Source organism: Delphinapterus leucas, chromosome 16 (assembly GCF_059928025.1).
Source record: "Delphinapterus leucas isolate spDelLeu-1000000601 "Yukka" chromosome 16, BTC_Dleu_Yukka2, whole genome shotgun sequence".
NCBI classification, from domain to species: Eukaryota; Metazoa; Chordata; class Mammalia; order Artiodactyla; family Monodontidae; genus Delphinapterus; species Delphinapterus leucas.
The window spans coordinates 43,089,370-43,102,519 of NC_143144.1; positions in this window are offsets into that span (position 1 = coordinate 43,089,370).

Below are 13,150 nucleotides of genomic sequence, written 5' to 3' on the forward strand. Positions count from 1 at the left end.
CTCGAACCCGTGTCCCCTGCATTAGCAGGCAGATTCTCAACCACTGTGCCACCAGGGAAGCCCCGGATATAATGTTTTTAATTCAAAAGGGGAAAAAGGTATGTTCAAAATAAAAACTATAAAGGGATATTACTTTTTATTACAAACCTCCTCTAATCAAAAGAAAAATACATCAGTGACAAGAAAAAGTCCCAGAATTGAGTCAAATATATGTACAATGCCTACTTGTAAAAAAAAAAATTACACCTCACACTATATAAAAATATATATTTGAATGAATAAGTATAAAACACAAAACAAAAGACAAGGAAGCACCCAAGTAATAACATATTAAGTCTGTTACAAAAAGGCAGAAAATCTTAGATTGGATTAAAAAGATTGAGCTACATGGTGCTTACAAAGGAAACACCTAAAACAAAACGGCACATGAAAGTTCATTCATTCATTCACTTAGCAACTTTTCAATACTTATTATGCACTTAGACTACAACAGTGAAAAACAATGATGTCCCCCTCCAGTCTTCAGGAGAGTTATATTCGTTCAGGAAGGCAAAAACAGACAATAAACAGCATAGTAATAATGAAACTATAGTGTTGGATGAGAAGTGTTTTGGAAGAGTGTGTTGGAGCAGTGCCTTAATACACAATACATAGTGTATTAAGGTAAGGGGGATGGGAACGCTGGGGGTTAGTGTAGCAATTTTAAGGTGGAAGTTTGTGTAGAGTAAAGCAAAATGTGAGAAACCCTTGGTGTGATTGTGCTTTGCCCTGGGACAAAAAGCACCTGCTCCCAGCTGGGGATAACAGATGACAAACTGGGAAGAAGCAAATACAACTTACATCATGTAATAAAAAATAATTTCCCTAATATAAAGAAATTAAATCTATAATTTAAAAACTTTCCATAAAGAAAATCCAGGCTCTATATAAATTCACTGGTGAATTTTTACAAACAACTAAGTAATAAATAATACCAATCTTCAACAAACACTTCCAGGGAATAAACAATGAGGAAATACTTAACATGTTTCTTTGAGGCCATATACAATTGATACAAAACATGACAAAAACATTATAAAAAAGGTAAATAAAAGTCTCTCTCATGAAGAAAGACAAAAATCCTAAACAACTTATCATGAAATACATTCAAAGATGACAGAATATCAAGACCAAGTGGGAATTTTTCCTGGAAAAATAGGCTGGTTTAACACTTGAAAATCGAAACATTAATAGAATTACATCAATCAATATGTTAATATCAATCCATTAAAAGAATAAAGGAAAAAACCATACAATCAACTCAATAATTAAATTCAACACCATTGGATGATAAAAACTTTCAGCAAACTACGAGTAGAATGAAACTTCTACCAAAAATGTTACAGCAAGTATCATCCTAAATGATAAAATATCGAAACGCTTCCCTTGAGACTGGGATGAAAACAAGTATGTACTATTCTATTCCATGGTAGCTCCTAGCCACAGCAATAAAGAAAAAGAAATTAAAGTTTTTAAATGGGACAAAAAGTAAGAAATATCCATATAACATAATTGTGTGGAAGGAAACTTCAAAATAATCTACAGATAAAATATTAGAGTTAATAAATGGTAAGGTCACTGAAAACAAGATCAATATACAAAAATTGACTATATATACTAGCAACGCCAAAATAGGGAGAAAAATTTTCAACTACCTAAGAATAAATCTAACAAAAGAAGTAAAACATGTACACATGGAAATTATCAAACATTCCTGAGAAAAGTTAAAGGAGACCTAAGTAAATGAAGAGAAATGCCATGTTCATGAGTTGAAAATTCAAGTCAATATTAATATAACCTAACTCCCAAATCAATCTATAGATCCAATGCAATACCAAATTCCAGCAGATTCCCAGGGAAGGGTGGGAAGGGGGGCAGGGCGTTGACAAGATGATTTTAAAGTTTATACAGAAATACAAAGAACTGGGACCTCCCTGGGGGCGCAGTGGATAAGACTCTGTGCTCCCAGTGCCAGGGGCTTGGGTTCATTCCCTGGTCAGGGAACTAGATCCCACATGCATGCTGCAACTAAGAGTTCGCATGCCACAACTAAGGAGCCCATGTGCCACAATTAAGGAGGTGGCGAGCCGCAACTAAGGAGCCCGCCTGCCACAACTAAGACCCAGTGCAACCAAATTAATTAATTAATTAATTAAAGAAAAAAAAAGAAATACAAAGGACTTAAAGTAGTTATGGTAAATCTTGAAGAACAAGAGTGGACAACTTATATCCACAGATATGAATACTTTTTATAACGCTAAAATAATAAGGCAGGGCAGTACTGGCATAGGGTAGACAAAGAGGCAACTGCAACAGAAATAAGAATCCAAAAAGAGATACACACATATGGTCACCTGATTTCTAACAGACACCACTGCAATTCTGTGGGGAAAGGAAGGTCTTTTCAATAAATGGTACTGTGGGAACTGACTAGCCATAGCTCAAAAAAAGACATGTATATGTATCTAACAATTCAAAATAGATCATAGGCTTAAATGTGAAAGCTAAAACAATTCTAATTTTTAGATGAGAATATAAGAGAATTCCTTTATGACTTCGGGATGGGCAAAAATTTTTTTAAACAGGACACAAAGAGCACTAACCATTAAAGAAAATATTGATAAACTGGACTTAATTAAAATTCAGAACAAGTCTCAAACTTAAAGAAGATATCTGTAGTACACATATCTGACAAAGGACTCATATCTAGAAATATAAACATCCAAGTTAATACAGCACAGAAAAACTATCAAAACAAATACACGCTTTAAAGAAAAAGATATCAAAATGGTTAGAAAACATGAAAAGATCCTCAGCATGATCAGCAATCTGAGAAATGCAAATTAAAACCACAATGAGATACCATTACACTCACCCACCAAATACTAAAAAAGAAAAAAGAAAAAGAAAACCTCACAAACAATACCAAATGCTAACAAGGCGATGGCACAAGAGAACCTCTCACATACCGCTGGCGGGAGTATCAAGCAGTACAACTACTTTGTAAAATCCGTTTGGCTGAATCTATCAAGGTTAAACATACGTATGCATGCTATGACCCATCAATTCCACTCCTAGGTTTCTATCCCTCAGATTCAAGTGCACATGTGTACAAAAGCCAGAACTGTAAACAACCCAAATATCCTTTCAGAACACAATAGATAAACTGGTACATTCATACCATGGGAAAAAAACCAAACTACTGCTACACATGGATGACCTCAAACATAATGTTGAGTAAAAGTCAGACGTAACAGATTATATATTACATGACTCTATTTGTATGAAGTTTAAAATGAGACAAAACTAATATATGATAACAGAAGTCAAAATAATAATTACCTTTGAATGAGTGGGCAAGTACAGTCTTGGAAAGAAAAGAAGACTTCTGCGGTACAGAAAATGGCCTTTATCTTGAGCTGGGTGATAGCTATCCAGCTGTAGCACGTATGAAAAATTCATCAAGTTGTACCCCGAGGATTTGTGTGCACTTTATTTCAATTTCAAAAAAAGAAAGAAATATTAACAACTTGAATGTAACAAGATTTGATCACTGACTGGATATGCGGGTAGCAGGTAAAGGACAGCACTTAGAAATAGATACTGGGTTTTTCACCGGGATGATGGACTGGCTGGTGATAACATTTGATGGGAAATAAAGGAGAAAGTTGGGGGAGCTGTTAATAACAACTTTCCTTTTGGATTGTAGAGTATGACGGGCCTTTAGAAGAGCTATACAGAGATGTCCAGCAGAGAGTTGGCCATTTGGGTCTAAGGTAGGGGAGAGGTCTGGGCTGGAGAGCCAGAAAAGCATCCCAGCAAATGATGCATCCCCAGACAGGAAAACAGATCACTCAGCAAGACCAGGAGAGTGAGGACAATAAGGGACCAATAATGGACACCTTGGGAGAAGCAGTAATAAGAGGCAAGAAGAGGAAGAAGACTCCATTGAGAAAAGAAATCACCACAGAGGAAGAGACCAGAAACCAATCAACACTTTCTAGAAGGGACTGAACATGAGTGTCAACTGGATAGAATGCTCAATTAAGGCAAATACTATAAGATCAACGACATTTGTCATAATAAGGTCACCGGTGTTCCTTACCAGACAGATCCAACAAGTGATGCAGTTTGAAACGTAAAAGGGCACTGGGAAAGCGTGTGCCAGAAAATACAACTTTAATCTATCTGCTGCACAATCTATACATAATATTACAGAGATTATCTGAAGGTGACATAATCCATTCTTTCTTGCAGATATCCCTGGTTCTATGCCCGGATCAAGCGGGACCATGAGGAAGAGGTCTACAAGACCACGGTGAGAAGCCCCTGGAAACCTCAATTGACTGAGTTCTCCTTTGGCACAAAGTGTCCTGCTTCCCCTGAGGAGCAATTACAAGCAGCTGGCTGCACCCATTTCCCATAGTCACTGAAAGATTACTTACTATGATACCTACAGTAAGACTAGGAAAGGAACATTTTCTTTAGAATTCTTAATGCCTCATGAGGAATTCACATGATGATTTCTTTAAGGGCCAATGCAAATCATGTAACAAAGAACATCTGCATTTTTTCTATGACTATCAGAAAAATCAGACAAATTCGGTCAATGATAGCACAGAATAGTCTAGTAATAGCATATAACCTGCATATAACTGCATAGTACTTCATCCTGATACTGATGTGTTCCTATTATCCCTGAAGTTGACTTTCATCTATTTCTATATTTCCATTCTAACCTACTAACCCTAAAAAGTCTCATGTAAGACACTGTAAACAAAGGAGGGAAAAAATAAACAAACCACCTGAGATCTGTTCATTTTCTGTGGATCGAGGAAACACGTAGTGAACTACAAAGTTGGGCTGGAGGAAGAAAGAATAGATCACAAGAGATCTGATCTGCCTTGCATCTCCTGGATTCTCCTACCTATAAGCTCCACACACTAGCAGGATAAAATGTCCTCCTGTAGAACGTCTTTTGGTCCTGAACTACCTTGGCAGTAGATTCTCAGTCTTTTAATAGAAACTGGGTTTGACTTAACTATGTAGGAAAATCTGACTATTGGCTAGGTTGCTACGAATGGGATGACCTGGTCATTCATCCTCTTGGGCTCAGTGGTTTTCATCTTTCATCCTAGGCAGAAGCAAGTAGTCCAGGAAGCTCTTTCCTTCACTACTTCCTGTGTCTGTGAAGTCAGGATGGAGGAAGCATCCACGTCTCTCAATGTCACGGGTGATAAAGGGCATAGGGTGAGGCCCCCTCAGGCACTGGAAAGAATAGAGAATCTGAAAGAAGTCAAAGGCTGTTAGGAAGGTCTGAGATAAGTTTTCTTAGTGGTAGGTGGTATTTCTCTCCCCCAGACTATATAATTTACTGGGCAGACTTGCCCCTTGCCTTAGCCCAGCTCCCTCTCCTGAAACCTGGCTCACACCTCAGGTTCTCACAGTCTGACGGGTGGCTTGCAGAGCACAAGGATCACATGGTGCATGGTGCAAGCGGCTGTGCAAATCTAGGGTCTGCTCTTTCTTGGCCTTGATCCTCCTCTGTTCTGCAGCCCTGGTGGAAGGTCTCCACTCATATGAGCCATCTTCCAGGTGGGATTCCTCTTTACCTCACAAGATCGGCTTTGTTCCTAGGAATCAGGACCTGAGCCTAAGGGACAAAATCATTTTAGTTGGAACCTATATGAGCGCCCCAAATCTTGGAACACCCTGTGCCCCCAAATCTTGGGTAGGTCCTTCAGTAAACTCAAATCAGAACCATTGAAAACACACAGGCTGGACAGTTCATACCAGCCCCAGAACTAACCACTATGAACTATGATCCCAGACCCCCGAAGAGACACCAAGAATCCCAGAAATACAAGTGCCCCATGAGAAAAGAGTCCACGTTATACTTGACAGCGATGTCCTTTGGCTCAGTGCAGGGACGGGCACAACGTTTAGGCAGAATTGTTTTTTTAGCGAGGAAGCAGATGTGGATGTGCCTCCTCCGCCGGCTCTGCGGTCTTGAGGCACTCGCTAGCCACTCTGAGTCAGTTTCCGGGCCTAATACAGTGGGAGGGCGAGGAGTCCCTGCCGTCCTCACCCAGTGCGCTGCGGCCTCAGAACAGTGGCTGCCAACACTACGGCGCCCTCTCTGGGGACCCGCAGGCACGGGTAAGCGTACAAGGACCGGACGCGAACAAGCCACTGCAGCAGCTGCCGCTGGCCGGGATAGGGGCCTGAACCCCGCCCCTCCCTCAAGCTCTGCCGCCTTTTGCACCGGCCAAGCGCCAACCGCGCTCCAGTGCCCGCCGCACCCCGACTGAAGCTGCGCGCAGGGCGGCGCATGCGCCAGAGGGCCTGTCGACCCCGAAGGTGTTACCCCCGACAGGCCTCGCGGCTGGAGCCCCGCCCCGGAGCTGGGGGTGGGACCTGAGCCACTTTGATCGCAGCCTGGGAGCCGGTGTGAGGCTGTTGCTGTGCTAGCCCAGACGCTGACGCGGGTGGAAGAGAAGACCAGAGAAGAGACCCGCAGTGCAAACTTTGAAAACAAACCTGGTGGTAGCAGGGCTTCTCCCAGGAAGGCACAGCAGCCCAGTGCTGGTGGCATTGGCGGTAGTAGTAATCATGATAAAGTGTGATGATGCCAGCTTCTCAAAATTACTTGTGAGAAATGGAATATTGCCTGCCATGTCAGTAAACAAAGGATGTCATAGTCATCAACGGTCATAGTCATCAACGATTGCAGCCACCTCCGAGGGTGAGCCGGTGAGCCCTGAGGGAACTTAGAAAGGAAACAATACCTGCCATCTACCAGCCATCGGATTGCAGCCACTCCCCACAGTGAGACCTGAGGAAACTCGAAAACACAGGATACTGGCCCCAGATCGCTGAGGTGCGTATCAAAGGAATGGTTTCAGTGAGCCCAGACTCTTGCATCTTCCCATACGTAGAAAAGCGCTAAATTCCTTGAGATACCTAGTTTTTTAAATTATTACTATTATTAACGATAATCTTTTGTTCCGACTACCTGCCCTTTGTTGCAAAACTCCTATATATCCTGGCTTGCCCCTCGCCTCCTCAGAGCAGTTTTCTCAGGGTTACTTGAGATGCTGCCTCTCCGGCTTGAAGTCCTAAGAATGTCAGCCTCATAAAACATAACTCTCAACTTTTAGGTTGTGCATTCTTTTTCAGTTGACACTTGCAATACACAAAATTGTTAGATGAGTAAAAATACAAACTGAAAAAAACAGGTTATCACACACAGCCTCATCTACCTTAGATAACATACACAACTATTTAACGTTTTACACAAATGGGATATTCAAGCAATATTTCAGTAAACGATATAAACATTTTCTTGGTCAATATATTTCCCAGTTCTTCCTTATCAAAAATTTGAAACAAATAGAAAATTTGAAAGATTCAGTGAGCAGACATATCTAGAGTCAATAGCTGATTCTGCCATATTTGCTTTATCTAGATGTCTTTACTTGTGATGAAACTTCAGCCCTGAGTGTGTCATCATGTATCTTCTAAGAGTAAGGACATTCTCCTATGTAATCACAATACCATTATCACACCTATAAAATTTAACCATAAAAAGCATCTAATATTCAAGTCCATGGACTTCCCTGGTGGCACAGTGGTTAAGAATCTGCCTGCCAATGCAAGGGACACGAGCCCTGGTTTGGGAAGATCCACATGCCGTGGAGCAACTAAGCCCGTGAGCCACAACTACTGAAGCCTGCGCACCCTAGAGCCTGTGCACCACAACTACTGAGCCCATGTGCTGCAACTACTGAGCAAACATGCCACAACTACTGAAGGCCACGCACCTAGAGCCCGTGCTCTGCAACAAGAGAAGCCACCACAACGAGAAGCCCGTGCACCACAATGAAGAGTAGACCCTGCTCGCCACAACTAGAGAAAGCCTGCACGCAGCAATAAAGACCCAATGCAGGAAAAAAAAAAAAAAGCATCTTTGTTTTACTCTCGCTGTCTTTAGGATTCTCTAACTTTCAACATTTCAATTATGATGTCTTGGTGTGGATCTCTTTGGATTCATCTTGTTTGGGACTCTGTAATTCCTGTACCTGGACATTTTTTCCTTCTTCAGGTTTGGGAAGTTTTCAGCCATAATTTCATCAAATATATTTTCAACCTCTTTCTCTTCTCCTTCTGCAACCCCTATAATGTGAATGTTTGTATTCTTGATGTCCCAGAGGTCTCTTGAAATATCATTTTAAAAAGTTTTTCTTTTTGCTGTTCTGATTTGATTTCCCGTATTCTATCTTCCAGATTGCTTATGCATTATTCTTTATCACTTAATCTGCTGTTAATTCCTTCTAATGTATTTTTGTTTCAGTTATTCTTCAGTTCTGACTGGTTCTTTTTCATGTTTCATAGTTCTTTGAATTTCTCACTGTGTTCCTCTATTCTTTTCCCAAGTTTTTTTTGTGTGTGTTTTCTGTTTCGTGTGTGTGTGTTTTATTGTTGTTTTTTGTTTTACTATTGCTTTGAACTCTTTATCAGGTAAATTATGTTTCATTCCCCCCCCCGGGGGTTTCTTCCCCCCCTGTTCATTTGAAATATATAACTCTGTCTTCTCATTTTGACTTTCCCTATTTGTCTCTATGAAATTAGGTGAAACTGTTACCTATTATGGTCTTGTAGGCATGTCCTGTGGGAGCCTCCTTATGCAGTCTGTGTTAGCCCAGTGGCTTTGGTGGGAGCAGTCTTCTCCTGGGGTGTGCTGATGGCAGCTGCTTTGATGGGAGGTATGGCTAGTGTCCAAGGGAACAGAGCTGGAGTCAGATGTGAGCTGGGACTTGTCCCAGGCTCAGTGGTGGTTGTCACCCTATTGGGAAGTGGGACCAAGTCCACGGGGCTTGAGCAGGAGCCCTAAGGAAGTTAAGTTTCTTCCTGGCATGATGGCAGTCTCTGCCTTGGTTATGGGTGGTGTTGGGGCTGAGGGGTTGGAACAGCACTTCTGAGCTGGCTTTGCTTTTTCTCCAGTGCACGCACACACACGTGATGGCAATGGCAGGCTCCACCTTGGTCAGAGGTGGGGTCAGGGCCCAAGGGGTTGGAACCCCACCTCTAGGCTGGCTTGCTCTTTCCCTAGTACATTCGCACACGTGCAATTGTGGTGGCAGTCTTTGCTTTGGTCAGAGGTGAGGTTGCGGCCAAGGTGCTGTAGTTTCACTTCTGAGCTGGCTATCCTTTTTTCCCAGTGCATACATGTGTGTTGGCAATGGCAGTCTCCACCTTAATGGGGAATGGTGCCAGTTCAGGCAGGACTGGAGTGGCATCCTGGTGCAGAATGGAGTGTACCCTGGGGTGTCCTGGCAGGCTGGCCAGAGCACCAGACAGTTTTCAATCTGCTGGTCTGTGCTGGGACTGGGAGCAAATCTGTGTGTGCTCTTCAAGAGTGGAGTCTCAGTTTCTTACAGCCCTCCAGTAAGCCCCAGTGGTTTTCAAACCAACTAAGAGGGCTGTCTTCCTAGTGCCAGACCCCAGGACTGGGATGCTTCATATGGGGTGTGAATTCCTTGCTCCTTAGAAACGATCCCAAGCCTGTGACATCCCAATCTTCTGGATCACCAGCTACGGATGCGGATCCTGGCTAGGATGCTTCTCCTCCCTACCAGACTCTGTGTACAACAGCCTTGGTTGTACAAGAGCTGTTCTGCTAGTCTTCAGGTCTCCTTCGCGAAGAATTGCTCTATACATAGTTGTATTTTTGATGTGTTCATTGGGCTAGGTGAGTTCAAGGTCTTCCTACTCCATCTTGATCCCACCCTGTCTCCAGATCAAACAGATAATTTAAATAGAATCTTAGAGTTGGGTATAACCAATCAACTTTTTAATGTGAAGGCTGATGGTTGGTAGTCTCTATAGTAAAAAGTCACTGTGTCAGAACTGTATAATTGACCCTGAACATAATGGATTTGAACTCTGTGAGTCTAACTTATATGCAGATTTTTTTCAACAGTAAATACTACAGTACTACATAATCAATGGTTGGTTGAATCCACAGATGCAGAACTGCGTATGTAGAGGAACCGTGTATACAGAGGGCCAACTATAAGTTATACATGGATTTTTGACCACATCCCTAACTCCTGCACTGTTCAAAGGTCAACTATACTGCCTTCCTTATTCTCCTCTTATACATGACTTGTGGGGGTGGAGAAATGAAATTGGATAAATCTTAAATTAATACGGGCAAAAAAGTAAATTCAATTATTTTCTTGCACATCACATGTAAATCAGACACCATTATGTAACGATGATTTAAATGACATTAGGGTGTTTTGGGGTTTTTTTGGCAGTACGCAGGCCTCTCACTGTTGTGGCCTCTCCCGTTGCGGAGCACAGGCTCTGGACACGCAGGCTCAGCAGCCATGGCTCATGGGCCCAGCCACTCCGCAGCATGTGGGATCTTACCGGACCGGGGCACGAACCCGCGTCCCCTGCGTCGGCAGGCGGACTCTCAACCACTGTGCCACCAGGGAAGCCCTAGGGTGATTTTTAAATGTTTAGCTTATTTAAAATTCTTGTTTAGGGTCAATTTTAAGTATGTAGCTTCTTAGCCAGTAAAAAAAAAATTTTTTTAAGTATTTTTTAATGTGCTAGAAAATAGTTTCATGTTTCATGTATTTTCCATTAAATATAATCAATGATTTAATCAATTACCAAAAGTACTTTATTTGTGAACAATGTGAGAGACTGATACTAGCTTTGTATAGTTTTACTTTCTGTTTGGAAAGTTTTACAAATTCAAAGTAATAAATATGTTCATTTCTTATTCTTCCCAAAGGTTCAATTTTTTAAAAAGTATTTAAAAAAAAAAGTATTACTGCTTTAAAATTTCAAAACATACAGTCTGTGCTTATAACATTTTCAAATTTGTCTGTAAGAGGTTGGAGCTTTGAAAAGAAGGGAGAGGGGCTGTGAGGAGAGGAAAGTTAAGAGAGTATTCTTGAGAGAATTCTTATAGTAAAAAGATTGATAAAATTAAGAGAAATAATGGACACTTATTACTTAACTATATAAGAACTTCTTGCTGCTTTAGCACAAGCTGGTGGTGATTAATTTTAGGTACAGTAAATGTCAGAAAAATCAATAAAGTTTTCTAGTTACTTTAACTCTACTTGTAGTAATATCATTTTAATTCAGAATTTTAAATATACACATTCATAGCCAACTATTTAAAAAAAGAAAGTGGGATTTCCAAAAAAGGAGTTAGCCAAAAGCAACAGCAAAATTACATGATTACAGTAGGCTGAATCTGCACATAATATCCCTTAAACATCAGAAAGTAAAATAATTACACACATACCCATCATCAATTTATTTCAAAAAATTTAATACTGGTACTCTAATGAACAAAAGTATAAACATCTCTTTATGACCAACTGCTCAGAAAAGCATAAACACTGCTTTCATTTCCTCAGCATCTTTTCCCTGGCACTATTCTTTAGCTCTTACAGCACTTACTTTGTTGGGTCAATTTAAGAAAAGTCTAAAAAGTAAGGTGTTATATGACTGGTCACTGGTTATTGATATAAGCTCTTATTCTTTATAACAATAGAATATTTGTGTATATTGTTAAACTGGATGGCATTTGATATATGGCATGCCAGTCTTCAACAGGTACTGAAGTTTATTAAGAAAGGTGTGAAATCAGATTATTCTAATATTTAAAGTATTAATGATGACATTCTTTTAGAAACAAAAACAAATAAAATGATATCATAAAATGGTTTTGCTCTAGCTCCTTTCACCGTTTCATAATTTTCTTCCCTATATTAAGATGTAAATATTTAAGAACTTACCAGACACTGAACTTCCCAGTATATGCGGGAAGGTAAGATTTGAATGTGTTTGGTATAAAATGTTACAGGTAAATGCTAAAAGAGCTCAGAAAGTAATTGCAAAGATGTGTTTTATACTACACTTGTCCTGCAGGTGTTTACATAACTAATTTCTCTACCTCACCCATTCTATAATATTCATTACAAACACTGACTCCTATCTGCTCCCTAGGCTCATCTGACGCACAGAACACAGTAAATTATTTGAGTGATTATTTTCTCCATTCTCCTGAGGATGATACAAAATCAGTACCATTCTAGATGCCATAGGGAATTAGGGCTTAATTCTCTCCTGGAAACCTAATTGAGAAAAGCCTGTGATAGACACTAGCACACGTCCTTTTCTTCCCTAACCCTTACTCCCCAAAATACTCTAGCCTCAGACCCAAGGTGCCTATCTACCTAATGGCAGACTTTGTCCTGTATTCCTATCCACAGGGGAAAGTTGTCTGAATACACTCAGCTTCATATATTTAAATCTTAGGCTTCTCTTAAGCTATATTTTTCTCTACAGTCCCTACCTTTGCCAAATTCGGTATGTAAAAAGTCATTTTTTCATGACTTTTAACTTATTTTCTATCCACAAACTACAAAAATCTTCATTTGTTTCTGGAGATCTAGAATACACAATTTTTTGGCATAATATTTTGTATAATATAAATTTTGAATTATCTTATTCTTGTGAACTGATGATGACAGAATATTTTGCTCAAAAAGCTGGTGAGGATTTTGAAAACCTTTGCTTGACTCTCCTAAGAGGATAAACAAATGCTAAAGGATGGTAAGGTTTATATGCTAACTGGAAAATTCTTAAGGATTATTTTACTGAGCCATAGCAAATAATTTAAGAGCATCTCATTCCACACTGTACGGGTCAGTCTTTGCAGGCTATCCATCTCTGTAACAACTAGTCAACTCTGTCACTGTTGCACAAAAGCAGCCATAAACAATGAGTATGGCTGTGTTCCAATAAAACATTATTTATGGACACTGAACTTCATATTAATTTTCATGTGCCTTGAAATATTCTTTTTTTTTAACCATTTAAAATTGTAAACACAATTCTTACCTCACAAGGCCATGAAAAGCAGGCAGTGGGCTGGATTTCACCAACAGGCCAGAGCTGGGTCCCGTACATAGGTTTTTGTATGTTATGCAAAATGTTTAAAAATTACAGGCTCCAAATCTAGAGACAGGAGACTTATGTTTTTTAGATCTCTCATTTTAAAACTTATACCAAATAA